Source organism: Narcine bancroftii, chromosome 1, assembly GCF_036971445.1.
Source record: "Narcine bancroftii isolate sNarBan1 chromosome 1, sNarBan1.hap1, whole genome shotgun sequence".
Classification (NCBI taxonomy): domain Eukaryota; kingdom Metazoa; phylum Chordata; class Chondrichthyes; order Torpediniformes; family Narcinidae; genus Narcine; species Narcine bancroftii.
The window spans coordinates 132,169,261-132,184,335 of NC_091469.1; the positions used below are offsets into that span (position 1 = coordinate 132,169,261).

Here is a 15,075-nt window from a genome sequence, read left to right on the forward strand (position 1 = left end):
CCGGTAGGGGAACTCCAGCCCTCTCCAGAAAAGTTAAAAAAAGATAGAGAAAAAGCAAAGGCACAAACTTAAAAACCAAAACAAAGTAAAAGTGTGAAGAAAATGGCAGCGAAGAAAGAAAAACCAAAAACAACGGGAAGAAAAGAAGAAGGAAAGACGTCGGAAGAAGAAGGTGAAGGCCTTACCTGTCCGAAGAGGCCCGCCGCGGAGAGAGAGGCCCGCTCCCGCAGGTCACTGGAGGTCCCGGGCTCGGGACTACAAAAATGGCTCGCAGAGCCGAGTAAAAGTGCGCAACCGCGCATGCGCATGAAAAAAAACACACTGACGGGAGAGAGGAACAGCTGCGGAGTCGATCTCCACAGCTGAGAGAGACACCTGCAGCACAGCAGCAGGTGCAGAACACAGACAATAATGACAACAAGAAAGAAGAGGGTAAAAAGAAAACAAGGAAAGAGGTATAGGTACCACAAGACTCACAGCAGCAGGTTCAGGAACAGCTGCTGCCCCATCCATCATCAGACTCCTCAACAACAAACTCAGTCAGAGACTCATTTAAGGACTCTTACTTGTGCACTTTATTGATTTTCTTTTAGTTCTCTCTGTATTACAGTCACCTTGTTTACATTAATTATCTGTTGACAGTTCTTTATTTGTTTATGTGTTTGTGTACAGTTTATTTTTGCATGACCAATTCGTGGTAATACTGCCGCACCCGCAGGAAAAAGGAATCTCAGGGTTGTATGTGATGTCATGTATGTACTCTGACCATAAATCTGAAATCTGATTCAGTGTACTGAAGTACTTCACCAAGACAGAATCAAAATCAGGATTTATTGTCATGAACATGTCACAACATTCATTGACAGTGAAGCACCATCCTTTTTCAGACCAACTCACTCACAAGTTAGAGGAGCAGCCGCAGGCCATTAGGCGCATCGAGTCTGTTCCGTGACTCTACACTAAGCTGAATTATGCTCACACCTAGTTCCAATTTCCAGCCTTCCCCCATATCCCTTGATACCCTTACTAATGAGATACTTATCCACTTCCTGTTTAAGTACTCCCAGTGATCTGGCCTCCACTGCTGTGTGCAGCAATGTGTCCAACAGATCCACGACCCTCTGACTAAAGAAGTTCTTCCTCCTCTCTGTTCTAATTAGGTAACTTCTAATTTTAAGACTATGACCACTTGTCCTCGATTTGCCCATCAAGGGAAACATCTCTATCAAAACCTTTCAATATTCGAAATGTCTCTATGAGATCTCCCCTCATTCTCCTATACTCCAATGAATACAACCCAAGTGCTGTCAAACACTCCCCATACGCCCGCCCCTGCATTTCAGGAATCATCCTAGTAAATCTCCTCTGCACCCTCTTCAACAACATCTTGTCCTTTCTAAGATAGGGGTGCCAAAACTGTACACAGTAGTCCAATGGGGTTTCACCAGTGCCCCATAAAGTCTCATTAATACCTCTCTACACTTATACACTATTCCTCTTGAAATAAATACTAGCACAGCATTTGCCTTCTTCACTACCAATCCCACCTTGGTGTTAACTCTAAGATTACTCTACACAAGGATGCCCAGGTTTCTTTGCACCTCTGAGGATTGAATTTTCTCCCCATCCAAATAGTTCTCTGCCTGTTTATTTCCACTCCCAATAAGTAAAAGTGCAATGCTGGTCAAACAGTATACTTTATGTAGCAAGATAAAGATACATCACCAGTGGTATCTAACAACTGAGGAGTTAAAAAAAAATATGGATTTAGTAATTCAGAATTGAGTTTTAGATGTGGATTATGAGAAGGAACATTTTTACATTCAGTTTGGTTTTGTGATAAGGTTGAATCATTTTGCCAAAAAAAAATAGGGAATTTCTTCAAAAATTGTTTAAGATCCAATTTTTGTTAGATCCAAAAAAAATTTTGTTGGGTTTGTTACAGAGTTCTGTGTTGTGTATTGGCCTATGTGTTGTGTGGTTTTATATTAAAAAGTGACAGTTTGCTTTAGAGAGCCAAGGTGAAGGTGGACTGCTGAGAGAGTGGGAGATGGACTGAGGATGTGCAGAAAAAGATTTAAAAAGATGATAAACCACCACTGGGTGGTGCTGTGGAGTGGAAGAAGGCCCAGAGCATGAGTCATGATCTGGAGGACAGTTTAGAATGTTGGGATTTCAAAAAGGCTGAACATTCCAAAGTCAGCCAAAAGGATCCGGACCAAGCCCGTTGTTCCTCTCTCTGCAAGCAATACAAGAAGACAACTTCAAATTTTGTGCTCTCTCTCACTCTCAAAGATGTTTTGGCTTCAGTTTACCAAACAAACTTAATTTTGTTTATGACAGTTGAGATCGAAGGTTTGTGAGTCTTGTGTGTTTTGTGTCTAAGTTTTTCTGTGGGCTGGTTGGAAATATAACTTAGACTTTAATTACATATATTATATTTAGGCTGGGGAATTTATTAGTTTCACACTGTTATAAAAATTGGTATAGTAACCAGTGGGCATTGTAATATAAGGGGGAATTTGAATTAAAGTTTGAAGGTGAATTTTTTGTTAATAAAGTAATTGTTCATCTTTACCCCTGCATGATATGCCTTCGTTATGGTTGCTGGTTTGATCTCGTAACATAATTTGGGGAAATTGTCCAGGATCAAACCAATTTGGAAGCTTTAAGGGCGATTGACTTGTGCTTAGTTATCAATCATCTGAATTTGACTCAACCTTCAGCTTGAAATTAAAAATAATCGGTGAGTGTATAAATCACCAGCAGAAAAACCAGCAACTATGAATATTGACCAGACCATAGCGAAACTGTCAGTGGTTAATTTAAAAATAGCTAAAAAGTCAGAACTGATGGTTATAATTGGCAAGTTAAAACTTCTTACAGCAAGAACTGGGATGAAAAAAAAGAAAATTGCCTGAAAGATTGTTAAGCAATATAGGAAAGGGGGTAATTGAAGAAGCTGCATTAGAACAGTTTCCAAAGGAGAAAACTTCAGAGGAAGTAAAGTTGGCTTTGAGAAAACTAGAGTTAGAGGAAAAAAGAGAGGCAGAAAGGAAACTGAACGGGAAGCAGTAAGGCAGGCAGAAATGGAAGAGAGAGAGAGAGAAAGAATGGAAACGTGAAGTAGAACTAGCTAAATTGAGGCAGATCCTAACCCAAGGAGAGGGAGAAGCCCAAAACCCACATGCTGGTCAGGAGGAGAGGTTTCTGGTCAGTAGAGAAGTGAGGCTAGTTCCTCCATTTGAGGAAGCTGAAATAGACCAGTATTTTCAGCATTTTGAGAAAGTAGCTGTAAATTTAAAATGGCCACCAGACCAGTGGTCACTCCGGCTACAAAGTGTTCTTAAAGGGAAAGCCCAACAGGTGTACCTGTGTCTCACTGTACAACAAGCAGCTGATTATAAATTTGTAAAGCAGGCTATACTCCGATCTTATGAACTAGTTCCAGAGGCTTATAGACAAAAGTTCAGGAGTTTAAAAAAAGCAGCAACCCAATCTTACCTGGATTTTGCTTATAGGAAGGTTGTGTGTTTTGATCGGTGGTGTGCCGCAATGAAAGTAGAAAATAACTTTGATTTATTGAGGGAAATCATTCTGATTGAGGAGATTAAAAATTGTGTTCATGATGATATTCAAGAGTATTTGGCAGAGAAAAATATAAAAACTTGGCAAGAATTGGCTAAATTCGCAGAGGAATATGCTTTAACCCACAAGTCTAAGTGGACAACAGGGAAAACCTTTCAAAGGAATAATTCTGATAATCCAAGTAGAGTAGAAAGAAAATCTAGAAGTGAGGTTAAAGGAAGAGAGGAAGAGAAATGGGTGAAGTACATATTTTCGAGTGTTATTTGCCACTACTGTAAGATTCCAGGGCATATAATCGCAAATTGTCCTGTACTGAAAAGGAAGAAAGAGAAGGGGGGTGGTACAGAGTCAGAAAGTTAGGGATATTTTTAAACCATTCATGACTGAAGGTTTCATTTTGGTTAAAGAAGGATCCAAACAAGTGCCAGTTAAAATCCTGCAGGATAATGGAGCAGCCCAATCGCTTGTATTAAGCAACGTTTTGAATTTTGGTGAGGAGACCGACACTGGAGATGTGAATTTAATTAAAGGCATTGGTGGTGAAGTAGAGCCTATACCTTTGCATAGAACAGTGATAAAATCAGACTTAGTTAATGGCCTGGTTACAATAGGGATAAGATCAAGTCTGGTATTGGATGGCGTTTCTCTTTTGTTAGGAAATGATTTAGCAGAGGGTAAAGTCATGCCTGCGGTGAAATTCACAAGTAATCTATTGGTTTATGAGTCTGAAAAGGATTTGGAAATCTACTCTGCATATGCCATTACTAGAGCCATGTCTAGAAAAAAGGTAGAGGTAGAGAAAGTCTGTGATGATCTGGTAGTGGAGGCAAGCATTGAGGACAAACCTAAGGATCCAGCTTTGTCAAAAGAAGAATTAATAGCTAGACAAAAGCATGATCCTGGTCTTGCTGGGATAAGAGATAAGATTCTGTCTAACCAGGAAATTGAAACTGTGCCAGTAGGTTACTTTGTTCAAGATGGAATATTGATGACAAAGTGGAGACCAAAAGTGATACCTGCCAGTGAAAACTGGGCGATAATAAGGCAAGTTGTAATTCCCAAAACTTACAGGAATGAAATATTAAAGTTGGCTCATAGAACATCTTTAGGAGGTCATCTTGGAGAAGAAGATGGTTGAAAAGATAAGGAAACAGTTTTATTGGCTGAAATTAAAAAAGAATATTGTGAACTTTTGTAGAACCTGTCACACTTGTCAACTGGTGGGCAAGCCTAATCAAGGATCACCAGTGGCACCTTTACAACACAATCCTGCTTTTGGGGAGCCCTTCTCAAAAGTGATAGTGGATTGTGTTGGCCCATTGCCAAAAACAAAAGCAGGAAATGAATATTTGTTAACACTCATGTGCACAGCTTCAAGGTTTACAGAGGCTATTCCTCTGTGAAACATTAAAGCAAAGACAATTATGAAGGCTATGTTAACATTTTTCACAATGTTTGACCCACCAAGGGAAATTCACTCGGACCAAAGGAGTAATTTTATGTCTGTAATATTTCAACAGGTAGTGTATAAATTGGGAGCCCATCAAATTGTCTCGTCTGCCTATCATCCTGAAAGTCAAGGGGCCTTGGAAAGGTTCCATTTAACTGTGAAAAATATGATGAGGGCTTATGGCATAGAAAATAAAAAGAATTGGGATGAAGGAATCCATTTGTTATTGTTTGCTGTTAGAGAGGCAACTCAGGAGTCTCTTGACTTTAGTCCATTTGAGTTGGTGTTTGGTCATGAAGTTAGGGGTCCATTACTATTGTTGAAGGAACAGTGGATACATAATGATATACAATCACATCTGTTGGATTATGTTTTCAGATTTAAAAACAGATTGCATCAGGCTTGCAAGATTGCAAGAAAAAATTCAGGGAAAAATGAAAATTCGGTATGATCAAAAAGCAGAAATTAGGGACATTAAACCTGGCAACAAAGTATTGGTTTTGTTTCCAATGTAGTCAAACCCATTGAGAGCTCAGTTTTCAGGACCATATAAGGTGAAATCAAAAATTAACCAGGTCACCTATATCATTGAGACGCCTAATCATAGAAGAGAGACACGGGTCTGTCACATGATCATGCTTAAACCTTACTTTGAGAAAATGACTGAGGAGGAGACTAGGATTCCAATCAAGGTGCTAGTAATAGAGGAATGTAAGGAGAGATAAGTTTTGTGGAAGGTCATGGAACACAGAAAGTGATAAGCCCCAGGTTGGAAAATTCTATAGTTTTGCAAAACTTAGTCACCCAGTTAATGCATTTGACTAAATCAGAAAGGGAAGAAATGAAGACATTATTTATGAAATTTAAGGATATATTCCCAGCTGTTCCAAGAAGAATTACTTGTGGTTTGATGTGGAGATCAGTGATGCTAAACCTATTAAGCAGCATCCTTACCGAGTTAATCAGGAAAAGAGCAGATTGGTGGATCAAGAGGTGGTTTATATGCTCAAAAAATGACATTATCCAAAAATCAAATTCACATTGGAGTTCACCCTGTGTTCTTGTGCCTAAGCCAAATTGTTCAATTAGGTTTTGTACAGGTTATTGAAAGGTAAACATGGTGACAAAGACAGATATGCTCCCTATTCCCAGAATAGATGATTGTATAGATAAGGTGGGGAAGGCTAAGTTTCTTACAAAGATTGATCTCTTAAAAGGATACTGGTGTGTTCCTTTGACAGAGAGAGGCAGGGAGATTTCTGCATTTGTTACACCTTTGAGATTGTATGAGTATAAAGTTATGGCTTTTGGGACGAAAAATGCACTTGGCACATTTCAGAGAATGATTAATGCAGTAATTCAGGGTTTAGAGCACACAGGATCCTACAACGATTATTTATAATTATTACGGATACATGGGAAGGACACATGCTTGAATTAGAGCAGTTATTTCAGAGACTGGTGGAAGCACACCTCACAGTGAATTTGCACAAGAGTGAGTTTGGACATGCTACTGTAATTTATCTGGGTTATGTGGTAGGACAGGGACAGGTGGTACTGGTTGAAGCAAAATTATTGGCTATCACTGTGTTCCCTATCCCCGGTAATAAAAAAGCTCTTCAGAGATTTCTAGGTATGATAGGCTACTATCGTAGACTTTGTAAAAACTTTGCAGAAATTGCACACCCATTAACAAAACTACTTGGAAAGAAAATTTATCTGGTCAGATGAATGCCAGGAAGTGTTTCTGAAGTTAAAGGCCATTTTATGCCATCAGCCTGTACTTATGTTCCCTAACTTTGAAAAGCCATTCTTTTTAGCCATGGATGCCAGTGACAAAGCGGTTGGTGCTGTACTGTTACAGAAGAAGGATGTTGATGGAGTAGAACATCCTATTGCGTACTTCTCAAAAAAGTTTAATGACAATCAACGAAATTACTCGACCAATGAAAAGGAGTTATTAGCGCTTGTTTTAGCATTACAACATTTTGATGTATATATTTGTACAGCTCAAAAACCATTACTGATCATAATCCATTAGCTTTTCTGTCTAAAATGAAAAATAAGAACAGAAGATTGTTGAATTGGAGCTTACTATTACAAGAGTATGATTTAATTATTACACACATAAAGTGGATGGATAATGTAATAGCAGATTGTTTGTCAAAATGTTAATCTAATAGATATGAATCTAATTACATACTTATTGTAAAAAAATGGAGTGTTCATTTTATTTTATTTATGTAATACTTCCATTAATTGTTAAAATTAATGTGGACCACATTTTGTTTAGCAGGGGAGGTGTTACAGAGTTCTGTGTTGTGTATTGGTCTATGTGTTGTGTGGTTTTATGTTAAAAAGTGACAGTTTTCCTTAGATAGCCAAGGTGAAGGTGGACTGCGAGAGAGTGGGAGACGGACAGAATATGTGCAGAAAATGATCTAAAAACTTCTGGACTTGGATGATAAACCACCACTGGGGGGTGCTGTGGAGTGGAAGAAGGTCCAGAGCATGAGTCATGGTCTGGAGGACAGTTAGAATGTTGGGATTTCAAAAAGGATGAACATTCCAAAGGCAGCCAAAAGGATCCGGACCAAGCCCATTGTTCCTCTCTCTGCAAGCAACACAAGAAGACAACTTCAAATTTTGTGCTCTCTCTCGCTTTCAAAGATGTTTTGGCTTCAGTTTACCAAACAAACTGAATTTTGTTTATGATCTTTGCTTCAGTTGAGATCGAAGTCTTGTGAGTCTTGTGTATTTTGTATCTAAATTTTTCTGTGGGCTGGTTGGAAATATAACTTAGACTTTAATTACATATGTTATATTTAGGCTGAGAATTTATTAGTTTTACACTGTTATAGAAATTTGCATTGTAACCAGTGGGTATTGTTATAAAAGGGGGGGGGGGGGGAGGTGATTTAGAATTAAAGTTTGAAGGTGAATTTTTTTGTTAATAAAGTAATTGTTCATCTTTACCCCTGTGTAATATGCCTTCTTTGTGGTTGCTGGTTTGATCTTGTAACAGGTTATATTGCCGCATTTATTGATTTGGAGTTAGTTAAGTTTCAGACAGCATTTCTTCATTTAGCATTGGCTGTAGCATGTAAATGTGTTGCGATTTCATGGAAAGACAAGGTTGAGGTAAATACAACTCATTGGCATAATGAGTTGAGGTCATGTATTTATATGGAGAAAATAACATATAACTTACATGATAATTATGACTTTTTTATTAAGATGTGGTCGCCTTATTTGAAATGTTTGAGTTTAGTAATATCTTAAATTGTTGTATGTGTTTCTTTTACTTTCTTAATGCTTCCTTTGTGGAGTTTGCTGAGGGTGGGTGGTGGGGGGTGGGTTAGTTGTAGTTTTCATTTTCATATTATGGACTTTGTAAAAGTTTTTCTTTTGAAAATATTAAATAAAGTTTTTTTTAAAAAGATACATCACCAATGTTTCAGGCTTGAGTCCTTCATCAAGGGTTGGACAAAATGTTGTGAGGTGCCAGAACATTACAAAATGGTAAGGGGGAGTTGCAGAGTCCCCAAGACAGGAGGTAATAGGTGGATGAGGGTGGGAGGGCATGCTGTCAAGCAGGGTAAGGAGGGATGGCTCTGTGAATAGAGAGGGAAGGGGGTGGAGAGCTGGAGCAAAGAAGACAAAGGGAAAGGAAAGGGAGGGAGAACGGGAGAGCAGGCGAGGTGAAACCAGAGAAGTCGATGTTAATGCCATCTGGTTGGAGAGTGGCCAGATGGAAAATCAAGCAGTTGTTCCTCCAATGTACAGGTGGTTTTGGTGGGATGGTACATGAGAGCATGGACCAATGTGAGCAGGTGAGAAGGGCATGGAATTGAAGTGGTTGGCCACTGGCAGATCCCTGTCACTGATGCAGACAGAGCGAAGGTGCTGAACAGGTTAGACCAGTTTTTCAAAAGCCTTTATTTTCCATGCAGGCAATCTGCTGGCCTCCTCGGATTTCAACTAATTGCTTTTTGATTCCAAAACCATTGGCACAACCTAAATAAAGGAGTATTTCTCAATCAGTGGCCTGCAGTCCACTGGTGGTCTGTGTGTTAATTATAGGTGGTTTATGGAAACATGGCAAATTTAAATCTTATTTGATGTAATAAATAAGTAATATGTAAAACAAAGCTGTAAGTTCCATAACAGAAAAACAAAAATTGTCACAATTTTTTCCCACCAAAACAAAACATAAATCCTGTCAGGTGTGTTAGGAATTAAAGTACCTTTAAAGAAATTGCTCGAGACAAAAATTGAGAACAAAGAACATTTATTACTACAACAATGCAAAGTTGGGTGCTTCCCCTTACCCTGGGAATACACACACATACTGGGGCTCACCCAACTTTTATACAGTCAATTTCAGTATCAGAATGCCCTCCCCCTTACATTCTTCTGCCCCCTGGATGGGTTTGGCATAGGTAATTCTTCCTGCCTACGTGCAGTTTCAGTACACTTGGAGGACCAGGGGGTATCCTGTGGGTGCCCCATCATGTCATTGTCCTTATTCACACCTTCCTGATTCTCTGGGCATGTATGACTTGGTACTTCTGTCCAGGGCTAGGAGACCCTTATCTGATCCAGACTACCTCAACTTCCTACATTCTATTGTACCTTACCATTCCTTATCTTAGTCCTATGGTCTTGTCACAAAGGATAGAAGATTCTTATGTTAATCGTGCTGACTCTGCTTTCCTGCATCCTAAGCCCCAAACTTATCCTGTTTGAACTGGTTTCAGCCATTTTACTGATGAACTTTAGTTTCTTCCATGTTCATAATTTTAGGTCAATTTTCCCATCTCTCACAGGTGTCTATGAAGTGGCTCGAGCTCATAAGAATTGCCCCTCCCTCCTCCACTGGTGGTCTGTGGGTTGGTTTTGGTCTGTCAATAAAAAAGTTGTATAGAAGTTCCTGTTGGAGCTCTGCACAGAACAGTGGCTTGTCATTACAAACACCCTTTTTCAGCAGAGGGACAGCCTGAACTCTACCTGGATGCATCCCCGATCCAAATACTGGCACCTCCTGGACTACGTCCTGGTGCGAGAAAGTGACAAACGAGATGTGCTCCACACCAGGGTCATGCCCAGCATGCAATGCCACATTGACCACCGGCTGGTTCGCTGAAAGCTCAACCTTCACTTCAAGCCAAAGTCTAGGAACAGTAAAGCCCCCAGAAAGAGGTTCAATGTTGGAAACTTGCAGTCAGGCGAAGTGAGAGGAAACTTCAGGCAAACCTCAAAGCAAAGTTCGAGGATGCAATCCGCCTCATGGACTCGTCCCCTGAAACCCTCTGGGATCAGCTGAAGACTACCATACTGCAATCCACTGAAGAGGTACTGGGCTTCTCCTCCAGGAAAAACAAGGACTGGTTCGATGAAAACAACCAGGAAATCCAGGAGCTGCTGGCAAAGAAGCGAGCTGCCCACCAGGCTCACCTTGCAAAGCTGTCCTGGCCAGAGAAGAAATGAGCCTTCCATCGCGCTTGCAGCCATCTTCAGCGCAAACTCCGGGAGATCCAAAATGAGTCGTGGACTAGCCTCGCCAAACGAACCCAGCTCAGCGCAGACATTGCCGACTTCAGGGGTTTTTACGAGGCTCTAAAGGCTGTGTACGGCCCCTCACCCCAAGTCCAAAGCCTGCTGCGCAGCTCAGATGGCAAAGTCCTCCTCAGCGACAAGATCTCCATCCTCAACCAATGGTCAGAACACTTCCAATCTCTTTTCAGTGCCAACCGCTCAGTCCAAGAATCCACCCTGCTCCAGCTCCCTCAGGCTAAGGCTAAGGCTAGAGCTGGATGAGGTCCCCACCCGGGAAGAGACATATAAGGCAATTGAACAACTGAAAAGTGGCAAAGCAGCAGGTATGGATGGAATCACCCCCAGAGGTCTGGAAGGCTGTCGGCAAAACTCTGCATGCCAAACTGCATGAGTTTTTCAAGCTCTGCTGGGACCAAGGAAAGCTGCCTCAGGACCTTCGTGATGCCATCATCATCACCCTGTACAAAAACAAAGGCGAGAAATCAGACTGCTCAAACTACAGGGGAATCACGCTGCTCTCCATTGCAGGCAAAATCTTCGCTAGGATTCTACTAAATAGAATAATACCTAGTGTCGCCGAGAATATTCTCCCAGAATCACAGTGCGGCTTTCGCGCAAACAGAGGAACTACTGACATGGTCTTTGCCCTCAGACAGCTCCAATAAAAGTGCAGAGAACAAAACAAAGGACTCTACATCACCTTTGTTGACCTCACCAAAGCCTTCGACACCGTGAGCAGGAAAGGGCTTTGGCAAATACTAGAGCGCCTCAGATGCCCCCCAAAGTTCCTCAACATGGTTATCCAACTGCTCGAAAACCAATAAGGTCGGGTCAGGTACAGCAATGAGCTCTCTGAACCCTTCTACATTAACAATGGATTGAAGCAAGGCTGCGTTCTCGCACCAACCCTCTTTTCAATCTTCTTCAGCATGATGCTGAAACAAGCCATGAAAGACCTCAACAATGAAGACGCTGTTTACATCCGGTACTGCACGGATGGCAGTCTCTTCAATCTGAGGTGCCTGCAAGCTCACACCAAGCTCACAAGAGCAACTTGTCCGTGAACTACTCTTTGCAGACGATGCCGCTTTAGTTGCCCATTCAGAGCCAGCTCTTCAGCGCTTGACGTCCTGTTTTGCGGAAACTGCCAAAATGTTTGGCCTGAAAGTCAGCCTGAAGAAAATTGAGGTCCTCCATCAGCCAGCTCCCCACCATGACTACCAGCCCCCCCACATCTCCATCGGGCACACAAACTCAAAACGGTCAACCAGTTTACCTATCTCGGCTTCACCATTTCATCGGATGCAAGGATCGACAATGAGATAGACAACAGACTCGCCAAGGCAAATAGCGCCTTTGGAAGACTACACAAAAGAGTCTGGAAAAACAACCAACTGAAAAACTTCACAAAGATTAGCGTAAACAGAGCCGTTATACCCACACTCCTGTTCGGCTCCGAATCATGGGTCCTCTACCGGCATCACCTACGGCTCCTAGAACGCTTCCACCAGCGTTGTCTCCACTCCATCCTCAACATTCATTGGAGCGACTTCATCTCCAACATCGAAGTACTCGAGATGGCAGAGGCCGACAGCATCGAATCCACGCTGCTGAAGATCAAACTGCGCTGGGTAAGTCACGTCTCCATAATGGAGGACCATCGCCTTCCCAAGATCGTGTTATATGGCGAGCTCTCCACTGCCCACCGTGACAAAGGTGCACCAAAGAAGACGTACAAGGACTGCCTAAAGAAATCTCTTGGTGCCTGCCACATTGACCACCGCCAGTGGGCTGATATCGCCTCAAACCGTGGATCTTAGCGCCTCACAGTTCAGTGGGCAGCAACCTCCTTTGAAGAAGTCCGCAGAGCCCACCTCACTGACAAAACCCAACACCCAACCCCAACCAACCAATTTTCCCTTGCAACCACTGCAACCGTGTCTGCCTGTCCCGCATCAGACTTGTCAGCCACAAACGAGCCTGCAGCTGACGTGGACATTTACCCCTCCATAAATCTTCGTCCGCGAAGCTAAGCCAAAGATAGAAGGTAATAGTTTTGCCTTCGACCATCCTTTGAGCAGAAATATGTACTGTATATTTTGGCATATAAGATTACCCTTGAAACACCCAAAAAACATGCCAAAAATAAGGGTCGTCTAAAAGGCCAAATACAAAAACGTGACCTTAAAATTCTACTCAAAGTACCACTCGATTGTTTCCATAACCTACTCAGACTCCATCCTACAACAAAATTTTTAAGCTTTAGAAAGTATTTTTTATTGTTTAAAAAAAACACATCTAAAATTCTTCAAAATCAGTATCGCCATCATGGTCTGAGGCAAAGAACTTGGCGTGCACATCTGGTCTCAATGTTTTATTGTCCTATTACCAGATTTTTCCTGTTCATGAAACAACTGCAACAGCCTACTTTCTGTACCTTTAAAATCTCTACTGTGAGCTGGGTTTGACCTTTCCCACTTCAGTGAGTGTGCTTTGATTTTATCTTTTGGGACTATTTAGCAATCCTTCCTCCGTTTTAATACCCATTCCGCAACGCGATTTTCCAACTTTGGTCAACGGATGATTCCTCTTCTCATCGAACATTGTTTCTTTGGCATTTTCGTTCTTTCTCCACTCTCTTGCCACCTTCTCAGTTCTCTCAAATGTCCTTGCAACAGCTCAGTTGGTAGATTCCTTGGCCAACTCAATTACTTTTAATTTAAAACTTGCTTCATACTTCCTTTGTTTTGCTGGTGGTTCCGTGATAGCACCCACCTTCTGGCTCTGTCCAACAGCTCAGTCAATGCAACACCAGCTCAGTCAACACGTTTTTTTTGGGGGGGGGGGGTATCATCTTATACACCTGATATACAGGTAGTCCTCGACTTCCAATCTACGCGAGTTATGACCGAAATTTTTTTAAAAACGCATCTGAGCATGCGCATCACAGCGTTACACAGTATAGGGCCATGTGCACAGCCGCCTTTCTGTAAGTGCGCTAGAAAATGGCAAGGAAGAGGAAAAACATATCCCTTGCTGATAGAGCTGCTTAAGAGACCCAGGAAAACCGTAATTCTGGAGGAAAAATGAAAGCCTTTAACCAACATGACCAAGGTAGAAAGGTCAATGATATTGCACACAGTCTACAGTTTTCTCATTCCACCACATCAACGACGTTAAAGGATGCAGAGAGAATGCGTGAGGCTGTAAGAGGATCTGTAAGTTTGAAGAGCACAATTTTAACGAAGGAACAGCGAGGGACCATTCACAAGATGGAGAAGTTATCAATGGTGTGGTTGGAAGACCTCATTCAGAAACACATGCCATTGAATTTAGGGACGATTCAGATGAAGGATAGAAGCCTTTTTGAGGCCTTGAAGGGGAGAGCAGGAAAGGATTACATTGGGAGCTTCACCGCAAGTAACGGCTGGTTTAATAGATTTATAAGAAGGTACACCTTCTCACATGAAGCAGCAAGTGCCAGTGAAGTGGCCGCCAAAAAGTTCATTGAAAGTCTGGATGAGTTCATCCGTGATGGTGGTAATCAACCAGAGCACATTTTCAATGTGGACAAAACGGGACTTTTCAGAAGAGGATACACGTCCATGAAGAAGCTTGCACGATCCCAGGATTTAAAGCATTTAAGGATTGAGTGACCTTGTTATTGCAAGGTCTTTCCAGATTTACTGTTCTGAGAGTCCATGTGCATTCAAAAACATTGACAAGCACCCCCTGCCTGTCCACTACAGATCCAATCCCAAAGCTTGGATGACGAGGGCCTTGTTTGAAGACTGGTTCGCTAATTGTTTCATTCCAAATGTTTGGCAATATTGTTTGGAAAATAGTTTCACTTTCAAGATTCAATTAATCTTTGATAATGCGTCTGGATATCCCCCTCATTTGTTGGACCTTAATCCAGACACAACTTTTAAAGCTCATTACTTTCACTCAAAGTTTGCGCAGGCTATAGCAGCAACTGATAATGATCAAACATTGTTACCTGGTTTTTGGAAAGGTTACAGCATTCTTAATTGCATCAAGAACGTCGCCGCAGCATAGGAGAATGTCACAGGAAGATGCGTGAATGGAATTTGGAAGAAAAGTCTCAAACACTACGTTCACACAAGCTTGAATGAGGAGGATGTGCTTGACGAGATTAAAGAGAACATTGTGACACTCGCAATGGATCTTGAAGATGTAGAAGAATTATTAGATCTTGAATCAAAGGAATTGACCAAAGAGGACTTAATCAAATTAGAAGAACACATTGCGGAGGAGGAAAAGAGGAAAAAGGAAGAGAATGAGGATGAGGAATCACAGAAGAGCTTCATCATTAAAAGATTGTCCAGGGCATTTTCACAAATGAAGAAGGCCATTGCTGAGTTTGAAAGTATGGACCAGAATGTTGCACAAATTCAAAGCTCTCTTTGCAACCCTATTTACCTGTGACATCACTGTATCAGTATCAGTATTCCAAG

The 15,075-nt window shown here is 41.5% G+C and overlaps 1 long non-coding RNA gene across 9 annotated transcripts in view; it reads left to right on the plus strand.

Annotated features, from left to right (window-relative positions):
- The first annotated feature begins 2,221 nt into the window (after nucleotides 1-2,221).
- Nucleotides 2,222-15,075, plus strand: part of LOC138764390 (uncharacterized) — a 53,406-nt gene continuing 40,552 nt past the window's right edge. For 4 of the 9 annotated variants that reach the window (XR_011358146.1, XR_011358136.1, XR_011358143.1 and 1 more), the window contains exon 1: nucleotides 7,240-7,781. This is a non-coding gene — a long non-coding RNA (uncharacterized lncRNA). Of the gene's footprint in view, nucleotides 2,356-7,239; nucleotides 7,782-15,075 lie in introns of those variants that run through there. The other 5 variants (XR_011358137.1, XR_011358150.1, XR_011358144.1 and 2 more) reach the window with 5 other exon arrangements.